Genomic DNA, 17,016 nt, shown 5'->3' with positions numbered 1-17,016 from the left:
TTGATTTATAAAATCTTATATTCTCTATCAGAGAGAAGTCATCTGCATCACCAAACACAGGAACCATTTGTATTACTCTCACTGTTCTATAAGTTAACATCTGTCTCTACAAAGTTGTAAATGGTCTAGAAAAAGAGACAAGGGCTCAGTCCTACAGAATCAGAGATCTCCAGTGTGAGGTCTGCTAGACAATGTCAGTATTCCATTGAAGAGATACCCAGTAATCTTTTTTGACCATTAAAAGTCTTTCACAAATTTTCCTGGCAGTTCTTTCTTTCCCCTACAGTGTTGAATACAAACAGACAGTGGAGGTTTACACAAAGGCAGCGAATATTTGATAAACAGGCCATTTCCCAAGAAATACTGCCTAAGTAGTGCTTTTAAAAGAGCCCAAAAGGAATTTCCAGAAATGATTCAGACCATTTGCAAAGAGGCTAAAATGAAGAGAGAGAACTACACATGTGCACAGCTCTCTGTCCCTTTAAAGAGCAAACTCACCTGCTTCCTTCTGCCCAGCAGTGGCTTCAGTGAAGTCCCATTGCTGGGAAAATGCTGAGTGTTCAGGGACTCCGACTTGGCATCTCCCGGTGGAAGAGCTGCAGGCCTGCCCTGTGTGGTGCTGATGGGTCCCATCCTTGTCCAAGCTCATGACCTAAGAAGACTGCTCCTGCTGGACGTCCGTGGGCCCCAGTCTCACCTCGGGGGAGAGGGGACAGGGGAGCTCGCTGTCCTCTACACCTTGGCTGGAAAGTCAGTCACCTCGGGGGTTACTTCCTGCCAAATGAGCTGCTTCCCAACCAGTAAGAGGGAGAAGAGGTGGAGGCAGGTGTGAATAAAGGAAGGACACTGGACTAACCTAAAGATGGGTCACACCTCTCCCTCAGGAGTCTGGGAGAACAGACGCATCTGAGACACTGCTTTATTTTTGTCCGTAACACTTACCATGTTATCATCAACATATATGTATAGTTGATTATCTAGCTCCCTGCTCTAGAATATAATCTCCACAGAGACAGAAGTTTTGGGCTGTTTTGGCTTCTGCTGGATTCCCATCACCTAAAACAGAAGGTTGGTAGGGTCGCCAGGTAAAATACATTGTATTTCAATTTGCTAAATCGGGGTACCTTAAACACAGGAGACTCTCAGTAAATATTTTTACTGGAGTGAATGAATACTGTTTTCTGCCTGGAGCTTTAATGGGGAAACAGAGAACCCAAGCAAGGCAGCAGGCAGAGGGGAGCTGGTCTGGGAGACAAAGGAAGCTGGGTTGAGTTTATAAGCAGAGCGCCCTGTCTGTTTGATGTGAGCCAGACCCTGTGCTGAGCACGGAGGTAGAAGCAGTGGAGTGAGGAGAGGATTCAGAGAGTCCGGGCCTCCCAGGAGCCCGCAGACCTCACGCCCACACCCGCCGTCCCTTGCCCACAACGGCTGGCTGCCTCCGCACCATGAATCCTCATGCACTCACATTTCTCTGCTCCTCTGATTGACTCTGTCTTTGGATCCCTTGGTGATTCAGACACTAGGCTGCACCAGGGCTCTAGTCAGGACTCTCCACTGCCTGGGGTCTCAGGGTGGAGCACAGACAGAGGGCAGGGGGTGCTCACAGGCTGGGCATGGCCATCGGCAGGGCTTGCCTGAGGACCCCGGGCAGGTGTGTGTGTGGTCAGGGTGCCACAGCTCCACGCCTGCCCCCTAGTGCTCACACCAACTATGACAGCGATGAACCCTGGACTGTGAACCCCTTTACCCTGCATTTATGATGTAAGATATTGATGTTTTCAGGGAAAGAAGCCCAGTCTAGAGATCGGCCTACACACACCTGGGTTGGTCACTTTCGCCACAGCACTGCCTACTTGGAGCTCACAACACCTGGCACAAGGCCTTTGAGCTCAGCCGGCCTATTGGCAATACCTCATGTGTCACCAGAGAGAGCCGTTGACGTGGCCGGGGGACCTGGGAATGAAGAACAAGCTGTAGAAAAACAATTTTATATTAAAACAAAATAAAAAAATAAAGTGCAATGCAGGATGCATCTGAGAAACACTTTTCACATGTTTAGTCCTACAGGGATTTGCAGGAAGGTTGGGGGGACAATGGGGACAAGGAGCTGGTGCTAGGAAGCAAGGTCGGGTAGGGTCAGAATCAGAGATGGTGTGCTTTTCTTATTAGGAGGGAACTGTCACAGCCGGCAGGTAAAATGGCTAAAGCTGCTAAAATGATGCTCCACAGGAGTTAGAATCTAGGAAAGACACAGATCAGGGGAATCATCAACTATTAATACCCTCAGTAAACTTCAGTGGGATAAATGCTTTGCAAGCTTCCCTTCCAAATCTGAACCTCTCTCTGTTTGTGGCAGCATTTAAGGCCAACAGACCCAGATGCAGGGAGTAAACGTGTTCTTGACCAAGAGGCATAGCATTTTGGCTAAAAGGGTGAGCATTTCTAGGGTTACACCATCTGGATTCATGTTTGGCTCCCCCTCGCTTTGCTGGCTGTGTGACCGTGGGCATGTTATTTACTTCTCTAAGCCTCCTCTACAAAACGTGCTGAATTGTAGTGATGGCTTCACGGGAAGGCTGTGAAGATGGAACCCGGGTGCGCGTGTGAAGCCTCTGGTGCGGTGCCTGGTACAGACGCTCAGTAAGTATTAGTTACGGCTCTGTTAAATCTTAACTCCAATTGACCCAACACTGTGGTTGTTGATTAACATCTAGCTATCCCTCTAGATGGCAAATCCTTGAAGAGAGATGTCTGGGCTGGTTAATTTTATTTGCACTTCTCTCCCCCTCCCCCTCCCCCAATCCACTCCCTACTTTTTTTTCCAGTGGCTGACCCCTGAGGGCTGATTCAGCAGTCTTTGCAATCTGGCTTCTGGGGGGGACCTGCCAAGAGGAGACAACACCAAAAGATCCAAAGGGCATAACAGAGACTCCAGGGTCTCTATTCCCCTAGCTCAGTCCCTACTGGGCAGCAGGTGACAGTGGCTGCCTGCCTGCTCTAGAGCCACAGCTCTTTTGGGACACTTCCATGGCTACAACTCTCCCCTGCTTTGAAAATACTCTCCCTTTGCCCCTTCAGACCCACTGGGGATGCTCCTGCTGTAGCCCCAGAGTATGTCACAGTTGCTTGCTGGTATCTCTTCCCTGACCTTTGCAAATGGTCCCTCCATTAAACTCTGTTCAATTGCCTTTCTGGACTGTGGCCTATTTTCTGCCAGGGCTGTGACTGGTTTGGTGCTTTATCTCACTCATGTGTTCATGTCTTCAAATGTCACCCCATACGTGAAAGTCTTCCTTGATCCTTGCAGCCAGAAAAAAAAATCTCTTTCCTATGCACCTTCAAAATAATTTATGAGGCAGGAGAGGGGACCTGGAACTCCACTACCCCTATCAGCTCAACCATTTTAGAGCTCAGGCTTTCTCAGAATTCACAATATCACTGATCTCATCTAGTTCCCCTCCCTTTCACCTTATCTTTTTTTTTTTAAATAAATTTATTTATTTACTTTTGGCTGCGTTGAGTCTTCGTTGCTACGCGCAGGCTTTCTCTAGTTGCGGTGAGCGGCTACTCTTCGTTGCGGTGCGCGGGCTTCTCATCTCGCTGGCTTCTTTTGTTGTGGAGCAGGGGCTCTAGGCTCTAGGCACACGGGCTTCAGTAGTTGTGGCTCACAGGCTTAGGTGCTCCGCGGCACGTGGGATCTTCCTGGAGCAGGGATCGAACCCACGTGCCCTGCATTGGGAAGCAGATTCTTAACCACTGCACCACCAGGGAAGTCCTTTTATCCTTTTGCAGAAGACAATCTGAGGCTAAGATGCTTTAATGGATGTATCCAAGGTCATAGCTAATTGGTTTTCAGATTTTTAGCCCACAAGCTGCTCCTGTTTGAATCTGAGAGCCTGATCTGGAGGCTTCCTAGGGGGAAAGAGTCCCTGGTCCCTGGTATTTGGAGACAGGATTTGCCAGTTTTGCCTTTGCATCAGGCACAGAGATCTCCCACAGAAGGGATCATTCCATGAATAGGAAATGAAAGCAGCCCCTGATGGTGCAAAGGCAGGGGCCTAGATAGAACAGGTGACCCGTGGGCACAGGAAAGGAATGCACTGAAATGGACCGGAGAGGCGGGGCCTGCAGAGGAGCAGAGGCGGTGGAGAAGGTGGAGGGCAGGGTTGTCAGCTCACTTCCATTGTGACGTCTTGCTGTGGGCAGCACCCATTACACCCCACCATTGGTCTCCTTCCAAAATGCTTCCCTCTCAAGTCTTTCTCTTCTCCATTCCCTCCTCCCATCTCTGCTTATGGCTCACGTTTTCATGTGAGACCCATCATTCCCCCAAATTTCTTTTACAGCTTGAAAAGCTGCCGCCCCAACAATGGGATTAACATCCCCACAGCTGGCTGCAGACGGTTCTTCCCAGAAGAGCATGTGTCTTCAGGATATTCTCATTCAACCTTGCTGCTACTATGGGTCTGGGGATGCTGAGACTCTAGGATCCTTATATGTTTTCAGTCCAATCCCTGCGCCTCAACTTATACAAACAAAGCAAACACCAAGATCCAGGGAGGCTGAAGGTCTTTTCCTTAACATCCCTTAATGTGATGACAGCTCTTAATCTCTCTAAAGTGAGTTACTTTTATTGCAATTCACTGCCAGTGTTCTTTATACTCAGCCTGGCCTTCCTAATCATTTTTAATGTGAAAACGTATTTAACAAATTTGGGGACTATTAGGGACTAACATATTTGGGACTGTGCCTCCCAAACCTTCAACATCTTTCACATTCTTGACATTTTTTTTTCAATAGTATGAGAAGGTCTGTGCAGATGCAGCTTCAGGCCCCTCAGGACATATACACACATCTGCCCTCTATATAGAATTCTGAAGCCTCCCCTCGCTTTCTCACAAGGAAACTACAGAGTTCTCTGAAGTGAATCAGATCACAGAAAAGGAGGGAAGAATCTCATTCATTCCAACTTTGCTCCTTTTTAGGAGCAGATCACATTTCAGAATCCTACTGTACCCTCTTTCTAAGATACCAATCATAAAAGCCGATAGTTATCCAGTGCTCTCCCTGCTCTAGGAGCTGTGTGCATTCCCAGGACTCAAGTAAGCCCCAGGGGTGCGAGTTTTTGTTTATTCTCCTCTCTGCACAAAACCTGCCAGGGAGGTATTATGGTCCCAATTTTTGCATAAAATTGAGGCTGAGAGAAGTTGAATAATGGAGCAGTCACTCAGCCAGCAAGTAGCAATGCCAGAGTGAACCTGGCTCAGTCTGGCACAAAGTCTGACCTCTAAACCCATTCAGCTGTGCAGCAGGCCTGCCCTGTTGCTGTGGTCGCCTGTGCTGACCCCGAGGAACAGGACCTCAGCTCAGACCAGCCAGTTAGGGGGCAAATCTGCTTCTGTGCAGGCCCATGAGCCAGCCAGTGAGGGCAGGAGAGGAAGCTCTGGCCAGCTGAGAAGTGTCACACAACAGTGCAAAGTTCCTTGGCTCAAGTCCAGTGGGTCTTTTTCCTGCCCGAACAGAGTTTATTTGGCCAGAGAATAACATGAAAGGGATAATATGGTTTTCTTGTTCCTTCTCTCAGACTTTTATCTACATTTACCTCCCACACATGTTCCCGCCCCTCTCCCCTTTCTCCTCTGCTCCCCGTTTCTAGCACCTTGGCTTCAGTGATAGGAAACGTTTCTTCTCCGGAGTTTGTCAGAATTGGGTCACAGGAGCAGAAGAGTCTGGCCCAGATGCTGGACCAGGAGAGGCCAGGCTGGGGTGTGCACAATATCGCCCCCCACCCCCCGGCGCCTGCAGAGCGGGGCTCAGCTCCACATCCAGCAACACGGCTGCTGAGACAGGAGAAGGGAAGAGCCAGGGCGGTGACGAGGCCTAGAAACAGGGAGTGTGTGGAAGTAACAGAAGCCAGGGTGGAGAGCTGCCCCAGGAGGACCCCCAGGGGCCTGGGGAGGAAACAGCCCTGTCAACAGGAGCCTTCCTGGTCCCTGGATAAAGCCTTAGGGCGGGAAAGGTTTTTATAATCTTCCTTCTCAAAGTTCAGGTTGGCATTTAAAGCAGGTACGTTCATTCAACAAGCACTCCTCATTTGTGTGCCAGGTATTGTATTAGGAGCCAAGGGTGCAATAAATAGAACACAGGTTCTGCTGGCCAGGAATCCACAGCAAAGAATTACCATTTATTGCGTGCCAGCCGTCATTCTGAGTGGTTTACACATGTACGAACTTGCGAGTCCTTACAAGAACCCTGGGAAGCAGGCACTGTTACCCTCATCGCCACCATCCTCACCATGCTCACTTTATCGATGCAGGAAGTGAGGCAGAAAGAGATTCAGTGACTCGTCCCAATTAGAGGAGAGTGACTCCAGACTTTGAAATCAGGCTGCTTGGCCCCAGATCTGCTGGGGGCCAAACATCATGGACCAAAGAGAGCAATGTGTTGGTGTTGTGATGAGGGAAGTGACAGGAAACCCAGGGAGACTTCCAGGAGGGGGCAGCCTCTGAGGTGTAACTTAGAGAAAAAGAGAGATCCAGTGGCTAATACAGTTAACATCCAGTTCAAATTTGAATGTCAGATAAATAACAAATAATATTTTTGGTTAATATGTCCCAAATATGCATGAGACAAATTTAAATGGGCATCCTGGATTTTTATTTGCGAAATCTGGCAACGGTACTCATCAGTCAAATGTTTGCTTGGATAAAGACTACTTTGTCAGGGGTTGAGTGTTGGAGGAGGTGAAACTGTAGGGCTGATGGGGACAGGTCACCGAGGGCCTTGGATGCCATGCTTAGTGTTTTATACTTTATTGTCATAAAAGGACGTAAAAGGAGAGGGGTTAGAAGGACCAGATTCAATGTGTGCTTTATGAAGGTCTCTCTCAGGACAACATGGAGGAAGGACAGGGAAGGCAACAGGAAGTAGGGAAACTATTGTAACAGCTGCGAGAGAGGTTCCAGTGACTTGGATGGAGACCAAGGGGCTGAAAAGGAGAGGGCAGGTCCAGGAGAGTGTAAGGTGACTAGGCTGGCTTCAGAGGCGCGTCACGTATGCAGGGTCATGGGATCCACACTCAGTAGGGTGCCACTCTTGGGTTAATACTCTGCTGTTGCCATCTTGAAATTCTTAATAATTTTATCTTTGAACCTGTGTATTTTAAGTGAAGTCCAGTGGGGCACCAGAGCATGCTCATGAGGGAAGGATGTACGCAGAATATGTGTGTCCACCATTTCGGCAGCTCCATTCCAGTTACTGTCTTTGCGATGCTCCATGAGCACAGAATTCCAGGGGGCCCACAGAGCATGCGAATTCAGTGAGACTCAGGGTGAGTACAAGGTAAGCAAGTTACACATACAACTGAGTAAACGGGGTGCTGACAGCCCCTAGGGGCCATGCTTCCCTTTTGAACCAAACTTTGTTTCAGATGCAAAAAAAGCCAATGAAGTCCTAAGAAACACAATCCTATCATACCCTTTTGTGTGTTACTTCCTTGTATTTGCCAACCACTTATGCTTAAAATGATGACAGAGAAGGTCAGGAAAAGATAGGGCAACACATCGTTCCTTTTCCCTCAGTCCTTCCTCATTTATCGATAAGTCAAAGAGTGTGTTGGTAGGATGTGCATATATGAAGAAGAGAAATAAAAACAGTGGAGTTAGTTTTGTTCATGGTTTCCATTGTTCTGGTAAGAGTGGAATACGTGTACACTCTATGAGATACAAATGGTGTAATTTTAGTGATTCTATTCCGGAGGTAAATGCTCTGATATTTGCCTTTACAACTGACATTGCACATTATAAAGATGGACAGTGAAATTCATGTTAAGAATTAAAAATCTAATCTTTCTTTACTCAGAACAGTATTAACTAACAAATAAAAGCCACTATGATGAGTTGAGGGAAAGACAGACTGTAGAGGGAAGAGAAAAGCTTTCTATTTTGTATTTTTAAAGGCTCTTTCCCTGAGTTTTGAACAAGGGGCTCCACATTTTCGTTGTGTCCTGCAAAATCCATTGCCTCAGCTCTGGGTAGAAATGGCACCTGCTGGAGGAGGGGGTAGAGAGAATGACTTTGCTGGCTTATTCCAAGGTCATGGTTTGGTGACTGAGGAAGGCAGTAGTACTTCTACTACTGTTAGGGACAGGGCAGCCAGGAGGAAGAGCAGGTCAGGTGGTGATGGCATCTCAGTATCTCTTGCATTGGAGGTGCCTGGGGGACGTTTAGACAGAACAATCCTCAGCTGGAGAGGCAGGCCTGGTGCTTAAGAGAGATATGGGTTATTCATGGGAGGCGGGCCTCCAGTAAATGGTCAAGGCCTTTCAGGGAGCAGTCAGAGAGAGGGAGGGAGAAGAGCTGTCCACATTTGCAGAGCACTTGCTAAGGCCTGTAACTCATTTGTTCCTCACCGGAACCTTAGGAGGTGAGGACTACTGTCCACATTTTACAGGTGAGGAGGTAGCTCAAAACCTTCCCTGACCACTCCCTCCTCCTCTGCCTCTCTTTATCTCTCTTCTGTGCTTAATTTTTCTCCATAACATTTAGGTCACCATCTGACATATTGTGTATGTTACTTATTTATTTTCTCTCTCCCTCTCACTAGCATGCCACTCCCTGAGGGCAGACTTTTGTTACATTTTGAGTACTGCTTTATCTTTTTGTCTCAACTGAGCTCGGACATCAGGACCCGTGCGTGACGGGTTTTTCAGAATTACCACAGAAATGGATTTAATAAAACTGTAAGATAGAGTAAAGGTCCATTACTCTTGATACCCCTCTCGCATGTGTCTCTTCATTTTGTCATGTATAAAGCATACTTGTTTTTTTTTTTGGTCCTCAACATTTCAGGTTGAGATAAAATAAAATGTATCAATATTAACATATACACACTACTATATATAAAATAGATAAACAACAAGGACCTATTGTATAGCACAGGGAACTATACCCAATATCTTGTAATAACATATAATGGAAAAGAATCTGAAAAAGAATATATATATACATATATATGTATATAACCAGATCACTTTGCTGTAAACTTGAAACTAACACAACATTGTAAATTAACTATACTTCACAAAAAAAAAAATCTCAGAAAAAAAGGTGGGTAGGAATCATTATCCAGCTGGGTTGTTTTTGTGAGGCAAAAATGAAACAGTATGTATTACATGTTGTAATATGTAAGGTCCCTATGAATGTCACTAACCGCTGTCCAGAAAATTATTTTTTCCCTTCAATAACTTGCTTGTCCCTCTCCCCTGCTCTACGTCTCATTCCTCCTTCCAGCCCTCCTACGCCACCTCTTCCTCCTTCCTCCCCTTCCTTCCCATTCTCCACGCCCCCCACCCCCGCCGCGCTTTCCTCCTCCCTCTGTTTCCTCACTCCGCCTCCCTCTTCCTCTCCTGGGCTCTAGTCCCTTCCCCCACGTCTCCTTCCGCCCCCTCCGCCGCCTCTGACTTCTGATGATAATCTTTAGGCTTTTCCGCCTCCTGGTGGCCAATATGCATCAGTGCATGTGCTACGTGCCTGGGAAACAGTCTCCGTCTCTCTACCAGTATGTAAGGAGTGGGTAATAAACAGGCAAGCCAAGGGCTGTGCTGTGCAGAATCCCAAAAGCCGAAAGACGTGGTGTTTTCCCGCAAGAACATTATAAAAGATTTAGAAGGTCTCATGAATAGATTAGGATTCTGTAGGCCACAAATTCAGGAGTTAATTCTGTATGTTTATTTAATATACAATATAAACTGAGGTATATCTCAGTCCCCAGCCCTTTTCTGCTTAGTGGCAGGACCTTAGCCAAATCGGGCTACATCTAAGTCAGTGGGCTTTGTCTTAGTCAATTCAGGACTTTATCAACTAATTTGGGGACTCCACGTTTTTTCGGAATTTTATGTCAGTTTGCGCATGAAGAGAAGAGCTCTTTGTCCAGGTACCCGGAAGAGTTGCCGGCTCTCAACTGATATCTGCCCACTAGGAGATCTGCCTCTACATCCCTGCGCCTCGGTTTCTCAGCGTGGAACCCCGCAAATCCCCGCGTCTTTCCTCTGCATCCTGGCGAGGTGTCCTGGGGACTGTGCGCCTCTCAGCCACATGCACCCCGAGCGGGACCCGGAAACCTGCTTCCGTGGAGCTTCCGTTCCACTCTGTGGTTCTGCCTCAGCTCCTCCGGAAGCCGGGTCCGCTGGGTTCCTACATCTTTTTCTCTAAAGTAATCTTGATTTTTTTTTTTTTTTTTACTGTGATCCACAGTAAGAAATACATTTTATATTGTAACTCAAGACAGCATCCATATTTATATACATACCATTTGCTCTTATACCTTTTTGTTCTATTTGATATTTTTAAAATGTTGGTCGCTACTCAATGTATTGATTTTACAATCCAGTAATGAACCAGGACCTGCAGGTTGAAAAGCGGGTGAAAAACACTGTCCTATGATTATTGTCTGTGGCATAAACGTTATGCCTCAAGTCCTGCAGGGCTCTGCTTTGTTACCCAAAAGACAAGATTTTGAGGCTCGAAAGTTTACTTTCAAATTATAGTTTTTGACATGGATATTTAAAAATGATTTTGAAAGTAAAAATGCACTTAATGTCATCATATTAATGCTGTAAGAACACTTTTATTCTGGCATGAGGACGAACAGAGAGTTTTCTGATGCAAAAGGATAAATACATGAGTTAATATTTCTTAATATTTTCTTGCCTACACCTTCTCCCAAATATGCCAACGTGGCATATTGATTATTTTGCATTAAAGTTACTTGAGAAACGTTCAGTACAAGAAGAAAACTCTGACCCTCCTTTTCTTCACTGAGAAACAAAGTTTCTATGGAAAGGTATCCTCCCTATGCAGAGAGGCTGGAGGGCATCCTTATCTGGGGAGACAAGGAATTGGAGGCTGAGAAAGCTGTATACACAAACTTTGTTACTTCTTCATTAATTTGCTACCCCAAGCAAAAAACCCTTTGTTTTGTCAAATCTTCACAAATAATTGATTATTTGTCTAAAAAGGAACATAAAGAGCCTGCTTTGGTCACTTCCTAGGTCCTATGCCTAAGGGGCTTCCATATATACCAAATTAAATTTCTTTTTCTCCTTTTAATCTGTCTTATATCAATTTGATTGTTAGACCAGCCAAAAGAACCTAGAAGGGTAAAGGAAAATTGTTCCTCGCCTACACGAGGGATCTGGAATTTTTTCTGTAAAAGGCTGAATATTATATATTTTTGGCTTTTCAGGCCATGTGGTCTCTGTCATAACTACACTTGTGTCGCAGCCATAGATGAATGGACATGGCCTTGTCCCAATGAAACCTTATTTATTTATGGGTGCTGAAATTTGAATATTATATAATTTCGATGTGTCACAGAATATTATTCTTCTTTCCATTTATATTCAACCATCTAAAAATGTAAAAACAGCTGTGAGTGATACAAAAACAGGTGATGGGCTAGATTTGGCCCAAGGACTATGCTTGCCGATGCTTGCTTTAATCTAACGACTTGACAGTTGAGAACTTTCCCAAGGCCTGGTTTTAAAATTCTACAAAAAAATTGGGAAGTGATTTACTCAAATGAAGGAAATCTGGTGAAGGAACTGACCTTAAATCATAGCTTGACTCTTTGTTAAAGTGCTTTATATTTAATACAAATCAAAATGCATAAGTGAATTATTAGCATTTCTATGCCTGGGATCTAGTGTGTGTTTTATATACTGGATGCTTATATCTTAAAAAGGAAAACTTTCTGCTTAGTGGAATATTTGTAATTTGTTGTTCTCTATGATGTTTATGCCATAAAACTTAGGCACTTCTATAAATACATATAAAATGTAAATGTGTGCAATACTAGAATTCTTATAAGTGTTACTGCATACTAAAAGGAATTGGTCCAAAGGGCAAACTCTAATGAGAAGATTCATTTATAGATTTATTAAAAAAAATTTTTTTTTGTAGATTTCATACTTTGATCATAGCTGGGGCGGGGGCGGGGGGTGTGGATACTGTGTCAGTCAAGTTGCCTGTTGTCAGGTTCATCCCCTACCCTTCTCTTGCTCTGCTCTGTACCACAAGGAACTACATTTCCCAGGCTTCCTTCCCCTCTGGCTTCTGGGTAGGTGTAGCCAATGGGAGGACTGACAAAAGATTGGAATGCGGGAGGAAGGCAGAAGCCAGGGCATTTCTCCATCTCTCTGCTTTCTATAGCATTTTCTGCTGCAGCTGCATCTGTTCTCAGACTAGAGCTCCTCCCTCTGGCATCCTAGCTCCTGCTGCTCGTCCCTGGGTCATCCTCTGTTCTAGCCCCCGCTCTGGGCTCTAACGCCACCTCTTCCCGTTGTCCCTCCATCTTTAGGAGCATAACAGCTTCTTCTTGCTGTTGGTAATCTCTGCATTACCCTCCTGTGAGTCCCTATACTGACAGCCAGTTCATTTTGCGCTCTCTTACAATGTCTTTTAAATACGGCCCAGACCATCTGCTCCTTGAAGGTCGGGAAGGCAATCTCTGATATGAAATCATAACTCAAAAGACAGACTCCTAAGGACTCTTAAGTGTAAACTTTAATTTTCTCTCCTGAAAAGTCAGGTTACTGACACTGGTAAAGTCCGCTGACCAAAGACCTCCAGGAATACGCTTGTAGTCAAAGTTAGGTTTGGGGAGAGAACACACTGGAGGAATCTTGGGGCATCTAACTAAGAGGGAGTTGGGAGAAGCTTATTATTCTGAGGAGGGTGTGAGGAAATCAGACATAAGTTATGGATTGGGTGTTGTCAGGAAGCAGGGCAATTCAGTGAGTAGGTATTTCAGTAATCTTTATGTAGGAGGAAGGAGGACTAAAGTGAGGCTGGAGCTGTTACTGGTCAGAAAGCACAGTCACTTAAGCTGGAAAGGGGTTTACTTATCTCTGTGATTGCAGAGTATCCTTATCTCTTTCCTGTTTCAGACATAGTTATGGAGGGACCTTGTCTCCACCCTGTTCTATCACAGGTAACAGAGTGGCCTTGTCTGATTATTGTTGATACTGTAAAACATTGTGTTCAAGTGTCCTAGCGTTTAGCTTCCAGCTCCTGGAAGTTTTCTTTTTTTTAATAGTTTTAACACCAACCTCACAGACGTATTGATAAGATTGAAAATAATTATATAACACCATATGAAAATTCAGAGAAATGTTTTCGGGCACATAGTAAGTGCTTAAAATAAATATTAGCTTCTTTTTATTGTCGTTATTGCTAAGCAATGATAGACTAGACCTTGGAGCCAGCTTGTACTGGTTTGCAGGAGCCAACTGTACACATCTCTACCTAGCTCAACATTCAATGATTTCAGTGACTTCACAGCTGTAGCTTGAGTCAGCTATGGTAGGAGAATCTATACCAGAATAGTGTTTTTCCCTGGAGAGCTGGTTATTAAACATATCAACATACCACTGCCTGGGATGACCAGGAGCCTCAATAGCCCAGTGAGAAATGAATGTGGAAATGGAAGGGCACTTAAGAAAAGTATTTGTTTTGATTGGAGTCAGAAGAAATTGGAAAGTCAGTCTAAAGTAAAGTCATACCTAATATGAAGTCCACATTATTATGAGACTTTTAGGGTAGTGTAACATTTGCAGAGCACCACTATCCATTTCTATATTTCTTTTTTTTTAATGTGTACAAAGCTTTATTTTTTCTTGATCAATATTTTTTTATTGAAGTATAGTTGATTTACAATGTTGTGTTAATTTCTGCTGTATAGCAAAGTGATTCAGTTTTATATATATATATATATATATATATATATATATATATATATATATACATTCTTTTTTAAAATATTCTTTCCCATTATGGTTTATCATAGGCTATGGAATATAGTTCTCTGTGCTATACAGTAGGACCTTGTTGTTTATCCATTCTATATATAAAAGCTTACATCTGCTGACCTCAACCTCCAACTCCATCCCTCTCCCAACCTCCTCTCCCTTGGCAACCACCAGTCTGTTCTCTATGTCTGTGATTCTGTTTTTGTTTCATAGTTAGGTTCATTTGTGTCATATTTTAGATTCCACATATAAGTGATGCCATACGGTATTTGTCTTTCTCTTTCTGACTTACTTCACTTAGTATGATAATCTCTAGTTGCACGTTTCTATATTTCTGCCCAGCTTGGATTTATAAGGTGAGGAAGTGAAGTGCAGGAAGAATCCTAAATTAGTTTACAAAATAATTATACATTATTAACGAGGTAATAATTTTTAGAATTTTGGAGAAATTTGTGTATTTTCTGCCATATTTGTAGCATGTGTGTGCTAATGACTCCCATTACTTTATCACTTGCTGTATTATGAGAAAGATGTAATTATGATATTTAGAGTTAAGCACTAAAATGTGGGACATTAATAAGCAAGCGATAATAAAACACTACTGTATTAGTGATGTGTTAGTGATACCAGTTGCTTTATAGCACCCGTAAAAAACCCATAAATAAAAAAAAAAACCCATAAATCTCAGTTTTTCACCTCAATAAATGTTTTTCTCTCAGGCAACATCTAGTGCAGATTTTCTGGTTGGTCTTCACATGGTCGCTAAGAGACTATCGTGTGACTTTGGAGTCTAGGACCATGGAGTCCTCTGTGTTTGACAGATAGAAAGGCAAAGGGACATAGAGAGGAACCTCCCAAACCAGGAGAGGTTTTCCTGGGTCAAGGCTCAAAGTTTCAAACTGGCTGGGTACAATTCTTTCCACATTCCATTGTCCAGATCTCAGCCACATGGCCGAAACTAATTGCAAGGGAGGCTAGGAAATGTAGTTGAGAGTGAATGTTTGTGTCCCCCCCCCCCCAAGATTCATATGTTGAAACCTAATGCCCAGTGTGATGGTATTTGGAGGTGGGGCCTTCGGGAGGTGAGTCGGTGGAGCCCTCATGAACGGGATTAGTGTCCTTATAAAAGAGACTCCAGAGGACTCCCTGGCCCCTTCCACCATATGCGGACACAGCCATACTGAACTGCTGATGCCTTGATCTTGGACTTCCCAGCCTCCAGAACTGTGAGAAATAAATGTTTTTTTTTTTTTTGTTTAAGCCACCTAGTCTATGATATTTTGTGATAGCACCCCAAACAGACCAAGACAATTGTTTTTCCAAGAAGAAAAGGAAAGAGACTTTGATAACTACTCTAGCAGCCTCTGCTGCAATAATTTACCACGTGTTCTGTGTCACAGGGGATCCACAACCAAAATGAGGGACATATATCAAGTCTGAGAGTCTGATTTCTTAGAGAGGCCACCATCCCTCCGGGTCAACTTCCTGGTGTTTGTTCTTAGCAGGGAGTGATAGCCATGCTATGGTGAGGTGGGTGTGGTAGCCAAAGGGGATATGTTACGTGGAGGGCAAGCTGACCTCTCAGACGGGCCCCTAAAGAAGCTGTGCCTTAGCTTTTAGTTTAGTTATTTTCAATAGGTAATCAATAAATATATAAGTAAAATATATGGTATTCTAGATGCTGATTTATAGTATGCAGCATCTAGCCTAGGAAAAGCAAGGAAAAGAGATAAGGAGAATCAGAGGTACACAATTTTGAGACTACTGGACAGGATATTCTGAAAAATGATCCACTACTGTAAAACAGACGCACCTCTCTCTGAAAATTAAAGTTTCCAGTTCTTAATCTTGAAAAATGGGTCCAGAGCTCAGGATTCATTTTTCAGAATATCTTTTTCTAGGCGTTCAAAGCGACCTCTCCCTTATTTACATCTCTGGAAAAAATCTCATTGAGATTCGAAACCCGCCTGCAGTTTCCCAGACAGGCGCTTTAACCAGTCAAACCATGGTGCCGGGATCACTTGCTTCCTCCGGCAAAAAAGATTTCCTGCTCTTCTTAGGGGCAGTTTCAGATCCAGTGATCAGATTCGAAAGAACTCTCGCAGTATGAAATCGATCATTTCAACTAAGGACAAAAGCGGGTGTAAGGAGACGCCGTTGTCTCGCAGATGGGAGGCGGCACAATTAAACCGGCCGACCCTGGGTGAGTTCATTTCACGGAAACACTAGTATGTGGTTAGAATCTACCATCAACTTTGGAAACAAATTCAAAACTCTGGTCAGCGTCCCTGATTAGGGAGAGGGGTAAGAGTAACACTCGTTGTTACTCTTACTCCAATCCCAAAAGCCCGACTTTACAACCGAATGTCTATTATTTCTAAAAAGACAAAAACGAAAAAACTTCCCCAAACGTCTATTTTTGACGTATACGGAGAAAACTAGGAAAGAAAAGGAATGAAATAGAACAGGAAGCAATGAAAATATCAATAGAAGTAATTCGGAGGCAGAGAGAATCAGGAAGTGGGCGGATGGACCGCGTTTTGACCCAGGAGGCCACTAGGCATCATTTTGTATCCAGCTGCGTGGTCTTCACTTAGTACAGATAATTAATTTCATAGATCGTGTTGACAGGTAAAGGAGCAAGGGGGCTCTCGCAGGACCTCGTGGCGCAACGGTAGCGCGTCTGACTCCAGATCAGAAGGTTGCGTGTTCAAATCACGTCAGGGTCAACTCTTTTAGTGTCTGTGGGGTGTACTGGTCTATGAAGTGAAACGTAGAGAAAGACAAAAATGCCTTCTCTGCTTTCTCCAAAGTTGGATACCCTCAAAACACCTTTAGAAAGTAAATAAATAGGTAGGTGTACACTACTATTACGTGCTTTGGGGGTTTATCTCTGGGCCCATAAAGACATTTTTATTCTTTTATTGCAAAAGACATTTTTCTTTCATTGCAAACGTTCTGAATTTCACTCTTCGCTAACTCCCAGCCTTCTCTCCACGCTCACTTCTGTGCTCCCTGACCCATCTCCTCATCCACATCTCTCTCCAACCGCCAGCAGCTTAGCAGATCTTCTGAGACAACTAGTCAGGTTCGATGGGGTGACCTCAGCTCACCTGCTTCACACCTGGGTCAGCTTTTCCTTGCTAGAGAGCTTACATAGCAAGCAGATTCTTGGCTCTCTGCGATTCCCCTACTCCTGCAAACCACGG

At 44.4% G+C, this 17,016-nt stretch overlaps 1 non-coding gene across 1 annotated transcript; it reads left to right on the top strand.

The window, feature by feature from the left end:
- Positions 1–16,464: 16,464 nt before the first annotated feature.
- Positions 16,465–16,536, top strand: TRNAW-CCA (transfer RNA tryptophan (anticodon CCA)). Its single transcript has one exon. It is a non-coding gene; the product is annotated as a tRNA-Trp (tRNA).
- Positions 16,537–17,016: the final 480 nt, after the last annotated feature.

Source organism: Balaenoptera ricei, chromosome 11 (genome assembly GCF_028023285.1).
Source record: "Balaenoptera ricei isolate mBalRic1 chromosome 11, mBalRic1.hap2, whole genome shotgun sequence".
NCBI lineage: Eukaryota > Metazoa > Chordata > Mammalia > Artiodactyla > Balaenopteridae > Balaenoptera > Balaenoptera ricei.
The sequence above is the reverse complement of the archived record's forward strand: the minus strand, read 5'-3'. Positions and strand labels throughout refer to the sequence as shown.